Source organism: Rhododendron vialii, chromosome 1a (genome assembly GCF_030253575.1).
Source record: "Rhododendron vialii isolate Sample 1 chromosome 1a, ASM3025357v1".
Lineage (NCBI taxonomy): Eukaryota > Viridiplantae > Streptophyta > Magnoliopsida > Ericales > Ericaceae > Rhododendron > Rhododendron vialii.
In genome coordinates this window covers 39,515,888-39,531,822 of record NC_080557.1, presented here as the reverse complement: position 1 = coordinate 39,531,822, position 15,935 = coordinate 39,515,888, and the positions used below count along the sequence as shown (strand labels likewise).

Sequence of the window (15,935 nt, the reverse complement as noted above, 5' to 3'; positions counted from 1 at the left end):
TGAATATAACAAATCAATCTTGAACTAGCTTTTGACAAACGAACACCAGCGTAGATTCAAGTAGCTTGGTTTATTTCGTCAGAAAACCTATGAGTACCGACCATGGGGGAGGGAAAACGTACCGACGGCGGGCCGTCTCCGGCCACCGGACGGCTGATCCGAGCCGTCTAAAAATTCTAAAAAAAAAAACCGATGGGGCCCGCGCGAGAATCAATGGCATCCGAGGTGTGTAGGGTGCTTGATCCGAGCACCCATTTTTCGTGTATATATGTATATACGTGTATATACACGAAAAATAGGTGCTCGGATCAAGCACCCTACACACCTCGAATGCCGTTGATTCCCGCGTTGGCCCCATCGGTTTTTTTTTTTAGAATTTTTGGACGGTTCGGATCGGCCGTCCAGAGGCCGGAGACTGCCCGCCGGCGGCCGGCGGTACATTTTTCCTCCCCCATGGTGGTACATATAGCAATACTCTTATTTCGTAGCCCTAGATAGTTGCATTTTCCATCACTTTTAATGCTTGGGTTTTGTTTGGATTTTGGATTCGTACAATGAGGGACTGAGGATCCAAACAAAGTTTTGTTACCTGGTGTAGCTTGGACATCATCTGATGAGGGACTACAGGCTGTATATCTGTGTCTATTTTCTAGTTTGATGTTCGGGATAGTTTACGCATATATCGACTAATCTATTCCCGATTCGGTCAAAGGTAGGTTATCTATGCCAGGATTAGAGAATTCACAAGAAATTACATTATTATGATCTGGACCCAAAAATCGAACCTTGATCAATTGTATAGAAAACAAATTTATCAACTAACCGGACTAACCCGTGGGCTCCGTATATCTGTGTCTGTATATTTGTTGAAGAGGATGAACAGAGATTGAACGGTAATCCTGTGCCAGCCCAACCTGTTTGTCTTGGGGATTGTTAACTGGGCTGGATTTATTTTTCAAGTCCATTTTAGTAACACTTCAAGCCCAACCTACTTGGCCCAAATAAACATAATTTTGGTTTTATTTTAGGCTATTAATAGGAGTAAAAATAATGAATAATATGGATTTCACTTATGTAGCTAACACCATGATCTATGGTAGTGGTCTCTATTTGGTTGCACCGTTCTTCTAATGTTGTCGCGTGATCGCCGCTTCAGTTTTTTCATATTCTGGCCAACTTGCGTGTTGTTGAGTGCGCATTGACTAATTACAGAGCCCTGAATTTAATAACCGAATAAACTCTTAGTGGTTTCAAGATTTGGAATATTTGACTTCCGTGAGATTGGAACATGCAACACTAAGGGTTGTCATATGAACATCCGGCCTTCTTTATAGCTATCAGCATATGCATGATATTTTTGCTATGTTAAATAGTACCTCTCTTGACAATAAAAATGTCCTTTTGAACACCCACAGAAATTGTCAAATTTGTGCATTTTTTTCACATGGTCTCTTTTTGAGAGTTTCGATCGGCCTTTTAATGGGTCCTTGATATATATCCCCTTCCATTCGAGCTCTTGACCAAACCAAACAAAGCTTTATATCTCAATTAATTGGGTTCGGCTACACGAATCATTTTCTCCATTGAGCTTTGTCAAGAGCTACTTGTTCATTCAAACCCATTAGACTCTTATCTTTGCGTACAATAGCATCTAATGTCAATTTAGGTCTTCCCCTCCCTGTAGCGTTGCTACCAAAAGTTATCCTATCCACTTTCTTGAAACTATTTTTAATCATTTTGAAGGTTAGTTTTAACAAATATGCATAGTTTTTTGCTTAATTTCCAAAGAAAATTAATATTTAGAGCATTTCTAAATAGATAGATGACTAATAGCAGCATTTGTCAACTGTTTTGTTAAATTTTACGAGCCTCGCAAAAAAAAAAAAAAAACTTGTTTTTACCAAGATGAACACCCTCATATAAGATTCTAGAGCCGCCAATGATGTGACCTTACAAATGACAAACACTCATTACTTTCTCGTTCTCACTTGGCCAAACACCCCTTGGCCTGATCACCACTTCAGTGTTGATCTTGATAGGTATGAATTTGTGCTATCACTTTCTAAAACAAGTTTGGAAGTGAAGTGGACATTAATATATTCCTCCACTAATTAATTACATTTGAGAAGGAGATCCAATGAGTTAAGTGGAAGTTATTAAAAGGAATAATCAGAGTTAGGTAAAGGCCACTTATCTAAAATAATCAACAATGCTGAGGAAGATTAGAAGATGCAATGAATTTAGGTTCACCTACCTCATCTCTTTTTTCTTCCTTTTTTTTTTTTCAATTGGTCGCCATATTATTAATTACCGTATATGGGACATGTCTAGCGAAGCCACCCTACGATCCAATCCGGAAAATTCCCATCCCAAACTGGGTTCACCAACCTTGTCTACAAGCTGGGTTTGCCTCTAAAACCAACAAAACTGTAGTTGGTGTTGAAAATTTGTTACAACGCCTCCCAAACTTGAATTGCCGCCACAAGAATAAGTACCGATACATTACTTAATTTAAATAAAAAATAATAAAGGGGAAAGGAGGTCAAACTTATTCTTTTCATCTTTTATATATTGTTTTATTGGGACATACACGGATGTGTTCCACTAATTAAAATAAGTACTTATTTTTTTGAATTAAATGTGATATATTGTGAAAGAATAATCTGTCTCATGGTGTAAAGTGAAAAATAAATACTTAAAAATTAAAAACCTTAGTGGAATGGGGCCAAAGTGAAATCATATAATAAATATTACATCTTAAACGAGGTGAACGATGAAATGAAAATTATGACAAAATATTCTTGAGGTACAACCAAATGAAATGAAAACTTCTCCTGGTACAAACCAAGTTTAAATAATTAAGTAGCAAAATCAGCCACTAAAATGTTGAGATGGCCGAGTTGGTCTAAGGCGCCAGATTAAGGTTCTGGTCCGAAAGGGCGTGGGTTCAAATCCCACTCTCAACAAGATTAGTGTTTCTTTTTCTTGCGGTTCTATTTCCTTAGATCCAAACATTCACTACAGAAAGTGTCCCTTTTTAATTCTACGTGCCGTGGCTTATGTATCTCTGGACGTGTATTATGTTTTGTGTTTTTAAAATTATTGTTTTATAAAAATAATTGAGATTTATCAAACAAGATCCATATTGTATATTTTTAGCAATATATATTGAATGATATATACAATTGAAAATGACACACAGAATCATAGTGAATACTTAAAAATGGACGAAGGAAGTAGTTTACTATGAATCAGATTTTCTAGTGATAATGGTAGGTGGTTTTAAGTCGATTACTCCATTGCCCTATTCAATGACACATTAAAAATAGTTGTAAATACTTGAGTTTTGAAGGAATATTTACGAAAATTATCATGTGATGAGGCTTTAAAAATTGATCGCATCAAAATCACTTATCCCTTTATATAGTAGAAGATAGATTAGAATCAATTAAACAGTATCTTAGAGCATCCGCAATGGGAATAATCAAAATCAATAGCTAAAATATGACACGTCAGCATTTGATTATCCATTTAGTTCATAATCAAACTTAACAACCTTTACCTCCACATTGGTTATTTTTGCATCCCTATAAAAAAAAACCCCCACAGTACGCAATGCACTTATTGCCAATTGCAAACGAGTTTCAATCACGCACCTAACCACACCAAATTATTCGTCTCGATGAGACGATTTTAATGTGAGGTATTTTTTAGTTATTGAGTTTTGAGTTTGGTTATTGGGTTTGGTTATTGAGTTTTGGTTATTGGTAAAAGTTGTTAAGTTTGGTTATGGTGTGGGTGAAATTTGGTTATTTACTAAAAGACTTGTAACTTTGCTTATTACAATTGGGATGCTCTTACAAGAAGCATTAATTGTGAGATGAACGTTTTAGACATTAAGACTCTGTTCGTTTAAGTGAGACTGTGAGATGAACGTTTTAGAACAAGATTTAACACGATTACAAGAAAGGAAAAAGCCCACCATAGTCTACTACATTTCCAAACACACCACAAGCGAATACAAAGACAAATCCTAGCAAAAAAAACATCTCCCAACCGTAACAAACGCCAACAGAGTTAGCAAAAGAGGCCGACTCATCTTTGCACCGATGAATTTCGATTGGTTTCTAGAAGGGGGGATAATTGATCGTCCCTCATAGATAAGGGGCTCCGAACGCGTGGAAATTACCCCAAATAAAGCGTGGAAATTTGATCGTCAGTCATGAATTCGAAACGGTACTGGAAATGTTAGGAATTTGGAACCCCAATCCAAACCCATAACCAGATAACATCAACCCAAACCCAAACCGCTTTTGTTTTTCATCTTACGTTTTGCAGTGTGAACACCGAAATCAAATTGTTGTTATTATCTGGATTTGTTCTGTTCGAGAGCTTGAGAATGGAAGACAGTGGTTCGATGGGGTGGATGGTTCGACGTAAGGTTGCGGAAGAAGATAGGAAAAGGTTGGAGTGGGCTTGAGGTGTTAGGATCCACGAAGAGTCTCTGACCTTATGCTGTAGCATCGTCCAGCGATTTTTCTATGGTTCGTACATCCTTTTCTGGATTTGTATGTTTTCTTTACATTCAATTTCTGCATGTTTGGGTTTGCGCCTGGTGAGGTTAACTAGGAATGTAACTTGTAAAGGTTTATTTATGTGTTTTATTCATTCGAAATTATGTGTTTTATTCATTCGAAATACGGTCCGAGGACCGAATATCATCAAGGACAAGATTAGTAATTCATTGGAGGGCAGCACCCCCGCAATTTTCCAATCGAGTGCCCGATAGGAAATGCCTAGCCAACGAGTGGGCTACCCTATTACAAGAACGAGTAACATGCGTAAAAATACAAGAAGAAAATGACACCATAAGCTCTAAACAATCAGAAATTATAGAGCTACAATAAAAAAAAGTCTGGTTTTGTACTTGATGTGGTTACTATGTGAAGGGTTTTGTATGTCTATCTACCTACATTGAGTGGATAGGTCATTAAGATACATTTGACTCAGTTTGTCTTCTTACTGTGTGCTCTGTGGCCATGGTTTCATTTGCTTTGAAAATATCACTGGATTATGACAATATCTGCTATTTTCCCGAATGATATATTCTTTGTTCTTGTAATTATTCTCAGATAATTAGTGCTTGGTCACAAATTTCTCTTTGAAGTTGGCCAAGAACATCCATCTCTCTCATTTTCGTCATTCATTGTATTTCTTCATTGAAGTCAAAATGTCCGGTGCCCCGATTTCCACGCTCCCGCCCTAAGCCTTATCCTCGCCTTCATCCGAACGTCCAACTTCACCACCCACTAGATCTCTCCCTCTTCAAATCCCTTGCCACGTCTTGAGCCACGAGATTCAACTTGAAGATAGGACACAACTTCAACTTGATAAGTTTATAGGAAGTTTCAATTGAACACCAGTGTTTAGGCATGTGCATTTGTTGTTGTTATGATTACTACTACTACTACACTACTACAACTGCTACTATTATTTTTGATATTACAATTATTATAATTTCCTCTGTTACTGATTATTATTATCTTCTTCTTTGCTTCCCTTCCTTTTTGTTTTGGACCTCTGCCAACTCCCCTAATGCAGATGATCGGAGAAGCTTCTTTGCAGTCACTTTTTGGGTGTTTTATATTTTTTCAGATTTGTGATTTCTTTTGTTTTAACAAGGTGGTGAAACGATTGTGAAAACTTGGATGGAGGAGAATTTGGTCCCTGATCTACGTGACATGTGCGCAAAGGGTGAGATTGATGATAATCATATCATTTATATTGACACTCTGGTTGGAGAAGCGAAGTTGTCATATAAATTGGTGAATTGTGAAGATTTTGTAGAAGATCAGGGTTTGAGGCAGTTTAAATAATCTTCGGCTGAACTGAGAGTCTTGTGCAGGAAAGAGAAACAAAGAAAAGAGAATTTTCTTGTTGCAAAGAATGCTTTACGAATTGAAATCTTCTGTAGGTGTATGTGCTCGTACTGAAATCTTCAGTGATGCTTTAACAGCACCTCCCCCCGGCCCCCTCCCCCTTTTCTCCTTTTTAATTACAATGGTCATATTTTGCCTTCAGGAGGTTTATGAAGGGTTTTAGCTTGGTGATTTTTGTTTTCATTTGTGGATTGTGAGAAAGTAATAACTTAATTTTTTTGGATTTTTTTAGTTATGTGGGCAGTGAAGACTGTGGAATGCAGTTACCGGGGGCTGCTAGAATGAGGCTGTGCGGCATTATTTTTCTTGACCAGGTTGAGAAGGCCCATGCATCTGGTTGCCTCGTTGACCACACTTCTGATAACAGAAAGCAGCAGAGTGCCATGAAACAGGTAAAACTATTGTAGCTCATGTTCCTATGCTTTTCTTGTTTCAGAACTCATTTTCTCGTGTTTTTTTGTTTGCCTTTTTGCAAATCTTTTTGGTTTTTCTGGAAGAGAAGAATTGGTGAAATGAAAGGGATGGGGTTGGGTAGGAATTTCGACACAAAATTCGAGAAAACACCAAGCAGCAAACAACAAGAGAGAGATATTTTGGCACCGAAATATTCTTTTTCTCCTTATCACACCCTTTTCAGAGAGTGGGTATGAATCATGGGTGCTTCGCACAACATGATGCACTGGTACCGATTGACCACACCTTATTTTTTAGGAGCGTAATCTAGTTGTTACTTCATGAGCACACCTTAGATATTTCTTTTCAGATGTTACGTGAATAGCACTGTTACCTGTACACGTGCTTCCATTGTATTTGCAGTAACTTTGATTATGGTCTGTTTTGTGAGATTGTAAGGGCAACTTTTCTTTTTCTTTCGGGGTTCTAAGTGTCTGGAGGAAATCGGTCATGGTTGTTGGAATTCTTGATCATAGGGATGTAGATGGACATGCTTTCGTACTGTTATACTGTGGAGATTGACACCGTTTCCATATTGTTCAATTTGATAGGAAGTGAGGGGGGGTTTTCAGGTGGGAGTTGCTAACTCGGGTGAATGAGTTGGTGTTATGTAATCCTTTCGCTGCTCGTGACGATCAATTGAGGAAAGTTAGCAGGATATCAATGAGGTCTGGTCCTCTGGTTTTTTCGGTTTCCTGTTTTCATTATTCCAGCCGGCTAAGGATTCAGAGGACTCCGGACCTGAAAAAGAGGCATGGAAATTCAAGACAGCGGTCACAGAAATATTGAGGGCGGTCATTGCGTATGGAAGCTGCGGCTGCTGGAGTTGAGCATGCAGTGCAGGGAAGTGCTATTGTTAAAGTAGCATGAATACTCAAAATGTTGGAACTGCTTAGGTTGTAAAGAAATCCATCTGGATTTGGTTGTTTTGTTGGATTTGCTTTTTCTTTTGAGGAGGACATGATGAATGCTTTTCTTCTCCAGAAAGAAACTGGTGCTTATGCAGCTGCTACAGGTGTAGAAGCTCAACTATGGCAATTCTTACTTCTTGGGCAGTTGTTGTTAGGACTCTTTTGTCTCTAGAAGTTTGTCGCGCAAAGGGTTGTCCGCTGCCCAGTCTTCAAAATGAATACTCTTCCAGTGAAAATTATAGACACCATGTTGAAATTACGAAAAACCAAGTTAAAATTACTTTTTCACTTTTCATTCGAGTTGGAAAAGGGAAAACCAAAAAAATGAAAGAGGAAATAGGGGAGAGGAAATTATCCAAAAGCATATCCTTTCCTTTCTTTTGATTTTGCAAAAGAGAGATAAAAGTTGGAAACTATCCTAAACAAAGGGAAAAATAGAAAGAAATTGTTTTTTTTCACAATTTAGTAAAAAAAATATAGGCCCCATTCTTCCTAATTTTTTTCCGAGTATTTTTTCTGGTATTTTGAATTTTTTGTAATTACTTGTTTATCTTTTTTTCATAATTTTTAAAATTAATTATTCGTCTCTACGAGGTGAATAAAAAAAAGTACGAAAATGTAGACCGAAGTTGAAGAAAGTATAGAATATTATACCAACTATATATAAGTGGCTGACACAAGATTTACACAAGATTTAAATCTAGACCAAAGTTGAACAAATTTTATTAGCAAGAGTTTGGACAGTCAAGATAAGATTATTCGTTGTTTAGAGAAATAATGGTAATACTTGTGATAACTTGGAGAAATTTTATTAAGAGTTTAGATAATTAAGATAAGATAATTCGTTGTTTATTAGAGAACTAATGATAGCATTTGTAGTAATTTTGTAAAAGCTTAGCTGCTACTTTTCTAACCATACCAAAATATTATGTAGAGCACTTCACATTACTATTTTTTTTCAAATTCGGGGGCCGCGGTTCCCGCCCCTCCCCTATTTGCCGGTGTCAACTGCAAATATGGCATTTACAAGCTATATCTATATAATAGGGAGCAGTGGTTTTTAAATTTTCTATATTTTGGATCATCAGATTTGTACATATTTTTTCTATAGCTGAAATTTATGGGTAGTAAGACTAGAAATATACGTGGAAAGAATGAATATTTGAAAGAAGGATGAAAGAAAAACTAAAATTAATGTTTTTTAATCTTATTCTGATTCCCTATTTTCGAATTTTTCTTACTTTCCTAATAGTTATCAGTAAAAAATGATTACTGTGATCTAGGACTGTCTCTCTCTCTCCCTCACATGTTAATTCCAAAACGGATTCCAATTTTCAATCCAAAACTATTTTCTCTCTCACATACGTTTAGATCCCCCCCATATATATATATATATGTGTGTGTGTGTGTGGGTCCTGTTATTTTTTTAAATGTATTCAGATTGCTAAATGTTTAGTTAGTTGAGTGATTGAGGGGAAAAAACTGATTAATTATATATTTGGTTATTTAATTCATTGCAATATGTTGGGGGCAACAAATGTATTGATTTTGTTGCATCTTGATACTACGTCATGGTTTCATCTTCGCCTTCATTGGGTTGAAAGTTGAAAGCCAACGAAAATATACATGTGCCTATGTTTCCGCATTGGAATTAATTTTCTTATTTAACTTAATTTTCTATAGTACATAACGCAAGGGTGTAAGATCTATCCATACTTAACAAAAGATAAGTTGTTGCAATGAATGATTACTTTGATCTAATGGTTTAAGCTCATTCTCCTCTTTTCAGTAAAATGCTCATACATTTTACACATATTACACAATTATTGTGTGGGTTTATTTACTCTTAACACCTGTACATTAATCTCTTTGTGATTTTAAAAAAAGAGAGAGAGAAGAATACCAAAATTTTACAAATTCTGTGCTAATTTGAAGCGCGCGCGCGCGCGCGCACACACACACACACACACACACACACACACATATATATATATATATATATATATATATATATATATAGGGGAGCATTCTAGGGACACAAAAAAGACACTCCATTTCAATCATTAAAGCTAATGGTTAAGATTAGAAGTTCACAAAGAATTACTATTGGCCGTAAAGAATTACTCCTAGCCGCAAAAAATTACTCTTGGCCGCAAAAAACTACTCGTGGCCACAATGAATTATTCGTGACCAAGAATTACTGTTAGCCGCATCGAATTGCACTTGGCCGCATCGAATTACTATTGGCCGCATTGAATTACTTTTGGCTGCATCGAATTACACTTAGCCGCATCGAATTACTCTTGGACGCTACGAATTGTACTTGGCTGCATCAAATTGCATTTGGCTGCGAAGAAATACTCCTGGCCACACAAAATTTCTCTTGGCCGCTTTGAATTGCACTTGGCCGCATCGAATTGCACTTAGCCGCATTGAATTACTTTATGGTCTCGCAATTCTTTGCGACCAAGTGCAATTATGTGCGGCCAAGAGCAATTATTTGCGGCCAAAAGTAATTCGTAGCGGCCAAAAGTAATTCGATGCGGCCAAGAGTAATTCTTCGCGGCCAGAAGTAATATTTTACGGCCAATAGTAATTCTTCGCATTAGATTCTTTTTCTTTTTAATTAATAGGTAATAGAACAAAGTTGTTGTTCAATATAACTTGAGTTGTTGGTTTAGATGATTTGAAATTTCATGATCTGTCTGAGATTGAAGATTGTAGGTTTTTTTGTTAGAGCCTTTTGGGTAGACAAAGTTTCAAACTCTACTTCTTACTTGGTTATATGTAATGTTAGAACTATTTTGCTTTTTTATTTTTCTAGGTCAGTTAAGGAAACAAATGCGATAGGGGTGTCACTTTTGAGTGAGTGGACGTTCAAAAAATTGAATTCGAATTGGAATCCAGTATGATTATACATTCTTAATATCTCTAATGTTATATCTGAATGTAACTAACGGAATTAAATAGATTTGGTAACATTTGTTGTGTTAGACTATTTTATGAACTTGGTTATATGAATCATGTTTGAAGCTTATTCTTAAAATGAAAATTTCTGAGAAATAGATTTTGTTGGGAGAATAAAATTTTTTTAATTCACGGTTATTTGTACTGCTCCTCTTGCTGCATATCTGGGACTCATCTCATGCGAAATGGCATTAAAAAGAACCGTTGTATTCACAAAAAAACTTTTGAAAAAGTGTGGTTTGATATTTCATTTAGACTGTGTATTTAGAAACTATTGAGTAGTCGTGCCTTTAAGCACGGACAATTACAAGTAAATACATATACAGAACAGGTAATGATTTTTACATTCTCCTTTTATCCACTTGCATTTTGTCTTATTCATGCAGGTAAATTACAAGTTCGTCCTTCACGCGTGGAAAAGTACTTTACTCATGAATTTTTACCTTTTAACTTATTTTGGTCCACATGAATGACTAATTTAAAAAATTTGATGCGAATCTACGAACTTTAAAAAAGAAAAAAAAAATTGCCCTAAGGCAAACTTATGACCCTTGATAGACACTGGAGTAATACGGTGGAAGTATATCCTTCAAGGTTTCGATCAATGATTCAATAAATAAACAAGATAGCGGAATAGAAGTAACAGGTTTCCAAGATCACATGCAACCAAGGAAAACATGTTGAAACTTCATTAATTAAACTCTTGAGAATGAAACTTGATGGCATACTTCCTTTGCTTTCTCCCTTTGTTTCCAAGACTTGGCTACCCCATTTTCTCATTCATTCTTGACTCTTGAGGTCGAAAAAGAAACTTCGCGAGATATTTCCTTTCCATTCTCCTTTTCTTTAAAAAAATTATGTCATATATAACTAGGTGTCCGGACCAGCTGAAGCACACCTTGACTAATCTTAAGGGACTATGCATAAACCCACCATTCATTAACGGGGTCCTCTTGAAGCAGCTAGAGCAAGCGCCCTGTATGGACCGGCCCCAAAGGCGTTGATAGCAGGTTTCGAATCTAAGACCATATAAGAGAGCAAATCCCTAATCATTAGGCCAACCCTTGGGATTTCCTTTTTTCCCCTTTGTTTCCAAGTCTTTTTTTTGTACCCGGAAGAAGACCCTTTGATTCCAAGACTTGACAGTCATTACTACCCATTTTCCCATTAATTCTTGAGAAAGAAACTTATTAGATAAGATAAGAGATACTTACTATTTCTTTTCCTTTCTCCCTTTGTTTGATCATGAAATGTTTCCTGTACTTGACGACACCATTTTGTCGAAGTGAAACCCTTCCATAAGGTGAATGCTTTTTGCTTAATTCTTTTCCAATTAACGCTTGACAATATTTCCTATGAGTGTACGTATTCTTTTGACGTGAGCCTTGAGGGTGCATGAAAGTAATGCCGGACATTGATCGATTGTTGTTTTACTCCAAAATAATGTTTGGTTTAAATAACAAGGAATTTTTTTCCGACAGCTAGCCAGAATATTTTCGTAATAGAAAGTAAGATTTTCTTGAAAGTTTAATTCGTCTGATTGAGAAAATTTGTAATTTGGCTTTCAGACAAGAAATAAATCCTTAATTAAGTTGTCTGATTTCCAAAAATGCATAATAAAGGCAAATTAAATGTTCTGAGATCCATTTTTCTAAAAAATTAGAGGAGGTGGTTTTGGCTTTGTGTTCAAGGGGTCGATTGCCAATTCCGGCCCCTTCAAAGGCCACTAAAAAGTTGCTTGGTCAATAACGTTATGATCGTCCAAATTATTCTTTCTCGGACCCAATTAGAGCGGACAAAAATAATAATAATCCATCAAAAAAACAAGAGACCCATTTTCTAACACTCATAAAATTTTAATTTTAATTTTTTGACAAATAATATCATAACATTAATAATCTATATTTAAGTTTTCATCGAAATTGGTCCAAGAGATGACCAAAATGAATGACATGAATGATGTAATATTCGTACATTAAATGAGTAAGGTGTAACCACTTTTTAGGCCTTAATTAATCTAATTATGGACTGGGGATCAATACTCTTGATAACATAAACAAGGTTCTGGAATTAAAGGAAAAGGGTCTCTGCTACTGTATTTCTCAACGCCCCAAGGCTAATTAAAAAGAAATTAGAAACAGCTCAAAAGTTGGTGAGAGAGACCTACTACCAATGGCACCCAAAAAAACAAAGAGAGACTCTTTTAAAGACTAGAGGCTTCTCTCCCCGGAATTTGGATTGTTCTTTGCACACCTTCTTCTTATATATTGGTAAATTATTTCGTTCGTCGTCCTGCTCCGCTCAGGAAATCAGTAATCATGAAAAGTTGTGTAATTTTGAAGATTAAACAATAAAATATTTTCTTACATTTTTTTTAAAAATCTCGGCAGTAATTTAAAGATACTAATTATTACTATAGTTTTATAAATAAGTGTAAAAATCATATACGAAAGGGTTATAGTTTTTAATTCTAATGACGTAGTTACCTTTTCGCAATGGAGGATAGGTGCTGTAAATAGATACACATTTGGAGCATATTTTAATTATCTTATGAATGTTTGGTCGAGAATATGCAATGCTCCCACAGACAGATTTTCGCACACAAATCATGCACAGATAATGGTGTGGGGCCCAATAGGGGTCCCACACAAATAATCTGAGCCATTCATTAAATGTAAAACTTTTTTTCAAGGGTCCTCGCAAAAAAAGTCAAATCAATTCGATACCTATAGATGCTTGATCCAATCATTTAACTTTTCGTTAAGATTTCCAAATAATGAAAAGTTAGATAACTGGATCAAACACTTATAGGTATTAGATTAAGCTGATTTTTCTCGGGGGCTTTTGAAAAATTGTTTTGCAATTAATGAACGACTCGCATCGTCTTTGCAGGCCCCACACCATGATCTGTGTTCAATTTATGCGCAAAAAATCAGTGTGTAGACTTACTGGAGAATCTGCGTGCCTCAACATAAGGTGATTAGTACGTCATTATTAGGACAAATATGTCTTCTTCATACATTTGTGCGCATCTAGAGAGAGAGGGCCAGTGGGGGAGGGTATATCCCACGTGATGTCCGTACGGCATATTTGTACGGCCCAAATCGAAACTCTCTCTCTCCTCACCCCACCACTCTCTCTCTCTCTCTCTCTAAATTTGATCCATCCAAAACCGCAATGGACAGTCCGAATGTGCCGAGCAGACAGCACGTGATAGTCACCCGACACTTGGGAAATTCTTCGAGGGAGAGAGAGAGAGGAGTAGCTTTCAAAGCACAAACAAAGCACATCCCCACCTACCACAACAACAACAAGAAGAAAAAAGAAAAAAGAAGGTAAGTTGTTGCCATTGGATCATGCCCTTGCTCACCAAACCCCCCACTTGTTCCCTTAATCTATTGAATCACATCATCACTCCTAATTAAATCGTTTTCAATTCTATTAACAAGATCTCCTAAATCGTGTTAATGCATTTTATTAATTTGCTACACTTTTTTAGTACTGTTTTTAACCCCTTAAATTATCTTATGTGTACTTACATCGTTTTAAATTAACCCCTTTTAGTATTAGTAGTATCTCTTACTTTTTCTGATGTAATCTTCCTTCATTAATTAATTTCGTTTTCAGCTGTCACACGAGATTATTCTATATTGCTCAACCCTTCCACGATAGCGTGGTCTACACCAAGCGGTGAAACACACAAGGGTCGTTTGGTAAAGGTTTTGAATGAGGTTTTTAGGAGAAGTTTTAGGGTGCTGAGTGGGTAGCATGTGACAGTATCCGTTGGTAATCTGGACCGTCCAAGCAGTAATCCAACGGCCCAAATTTATTCCCTTTCTCTTCCCTCACTCCACCACTCTCTCTCTCTCGTCTCTTTTTTTCTTTCTAAAATTGGGACCGTCCAAAACACGTTTAGATGGTTTGGATTGCCGACAGGGCACCGCATGTGTGGTACCCTATCGGCACCCAAAAATTTCTCGATTTTTAGGGTAATAAGTTGGTAGCGATTAGAAACCGTGCTTAGGGTAATAAATTATCTATGTAACGGTAGTGATTTTTACACTAATTTTGCACATTCTTTTTGTTTTTATTAATGTGAATTTATAAAATTAAAATTTTAGCGGTTAAAATTTTCGATATCAAAGGATAATGTAGGCGTAGGTAAGAAAAAAAAAAGCACGAATAACAAAATGGAGAGTGCAAAAATTAATACGTACAATAGTAATTCAGTCAAATGCTGAAAAATTAACAGCTTTTAGAGTATTGCGACGTGATACTTCAAATAGCACGATACATTTTTTTGCTTGGCGAAAGTCAATATTTCTTTTGTAATTAAACTAAAATACCTTATAAGAGGAATTGGATTTTGTTGACTTTCTTTCCCACAACACCTATAAGTGTTTGCTGCTCAACAAAATTTACACGTACTTACTCGCATTTGTGGCGAGTCTATTGCGAGTACTCGTGTAAGTGTTTGCGTGAAGTGGTAATATTGTTGGTGGAGCAGTGAATAATCTCCTCCTCATTATCCGCATGGAGGCTACTAGGCAACCTATCCAATGACAGAAGAGAACGGCTCCCCATTGGATAACGAAAATTCTAGGACCACATTCAAGTGCACTTAGGTGTGGAGGTAGCACAACTCATTGGATAAACACACCGCAGGGAATACAAAACTGAAATCAAGAAAGATTCTGGGGGGCCTTGGGAGTTGGGGCTTTATTTTTGGCTCCTTTTTTTATTTACAGTGTTTATTTATTTTTCTCTCTTAAAAAATAGAGAAGGGTTTTCAGCCCGTCTTCCAAAAAGAAAGAAAAAAAGAAGAAAGGTGCGTAAAAGATTGCTTTGCCACCATTTCCGAGGGCATAAATGACCAATTCATAAAGCCAGATAAATTTCAGATTTGGAAAACATTTATAGCTTACAAAAAGAGAATTGATAAAAGCCCTTTTTGTTTCTGTTAAAACCTTTTTTGTTTTGCCAAAACTCATTCATTGCATGACTTAATTGCCCTCCACTATATTACTTACTTTACGAAAATACCCTTTAAAATCCCATAAGTGCTATGCGTTTTCCAGTTCCATGTTTCAAGCAAAAATGCAAGGATTCATGAGCAAATTCTGAGCTAATTTTACAGAGAAGCAAATAAAAATTAAACATCAAGCAAAAATACAATTCACGAGCAAAACAAGAGGTAATTTGAAAAGAGACATAAACAAAAATAATCTTCTGGATTTGAAGGGACATTTTCGTAAAATAAGTGATATAATGAAGGGCAATTAAATCATGCAATGAATGATTTTTGGAAGAAACAAAAAGAATTTTATAATAGGAACAAAATTGATTTTGGCATTATTAACTCCCTACAAAAAAATGTTTTGTAATCAGGCCAAAAAAAAGAGAACAATAAAACACCAAACAAAAAGGGAAAGTTAAAAATAATTTCTCTAGCGTTCAGATGAATTACAAAAAAAGAAGATGAGACAATTACACAATTATTTTCGTCAGCTACAAGGCTGTTGTTGATAAACAAGATAGATCAAGCAAAATTTTTGAAAATAGAGATATGAGAGAGCACTGAATGAATAGATATAGATAAAGAAACGAAAGTAACAATTGGAGAAAAAACTTATAAGGCGCTGATGCACCAATGCAAAAGTACAAA

The 15,935-nt window shown here is 36.1% G+C and overlaps 1 long non-coding RNA gene and 1 other non-coding gene across 3 annotated transcripts; both read left to right on the top strand.

Moving 5' to 3' along the window:
• Nucleotides 1–2,885: 2,885 nt before the first annotated feature.
• Nucleotides 2,886–2,966, top strand: TRNAL-AAG (transfer RNA leucine (anticodon AAG)). Its single transcript has one exon. It is a non-coding gene; the product is annotated as a tRNA-Leu (tRNA).
• A 1,577-nt stretch (nucleotides 2,967–4,543) lies between these two features.
• Nucleotides 4,544–7,548, top strand: LOC131331749 (uncharacterized). Of its 2 annotated transcripts, none has more exons than XR_009201522.1 (3): nucleotides 4,544–5,754; nucleotides 6,172–6,331; nucleotides 6,869–7,548. It is a non-coding gene; the product is annotated as an uncharacterized LOC131331749 (long non-coding RNA). The 2 variants fall into 2 exon arrangements; XR_009201524.1 differs by having other exon boundaries at nucleotides 6,172–6,342; nucleotides 6,952–7,548.
• The last annotated feature ends 8,387 nt before the right edge of the window (nucleotides 7,549–15,935 follow it).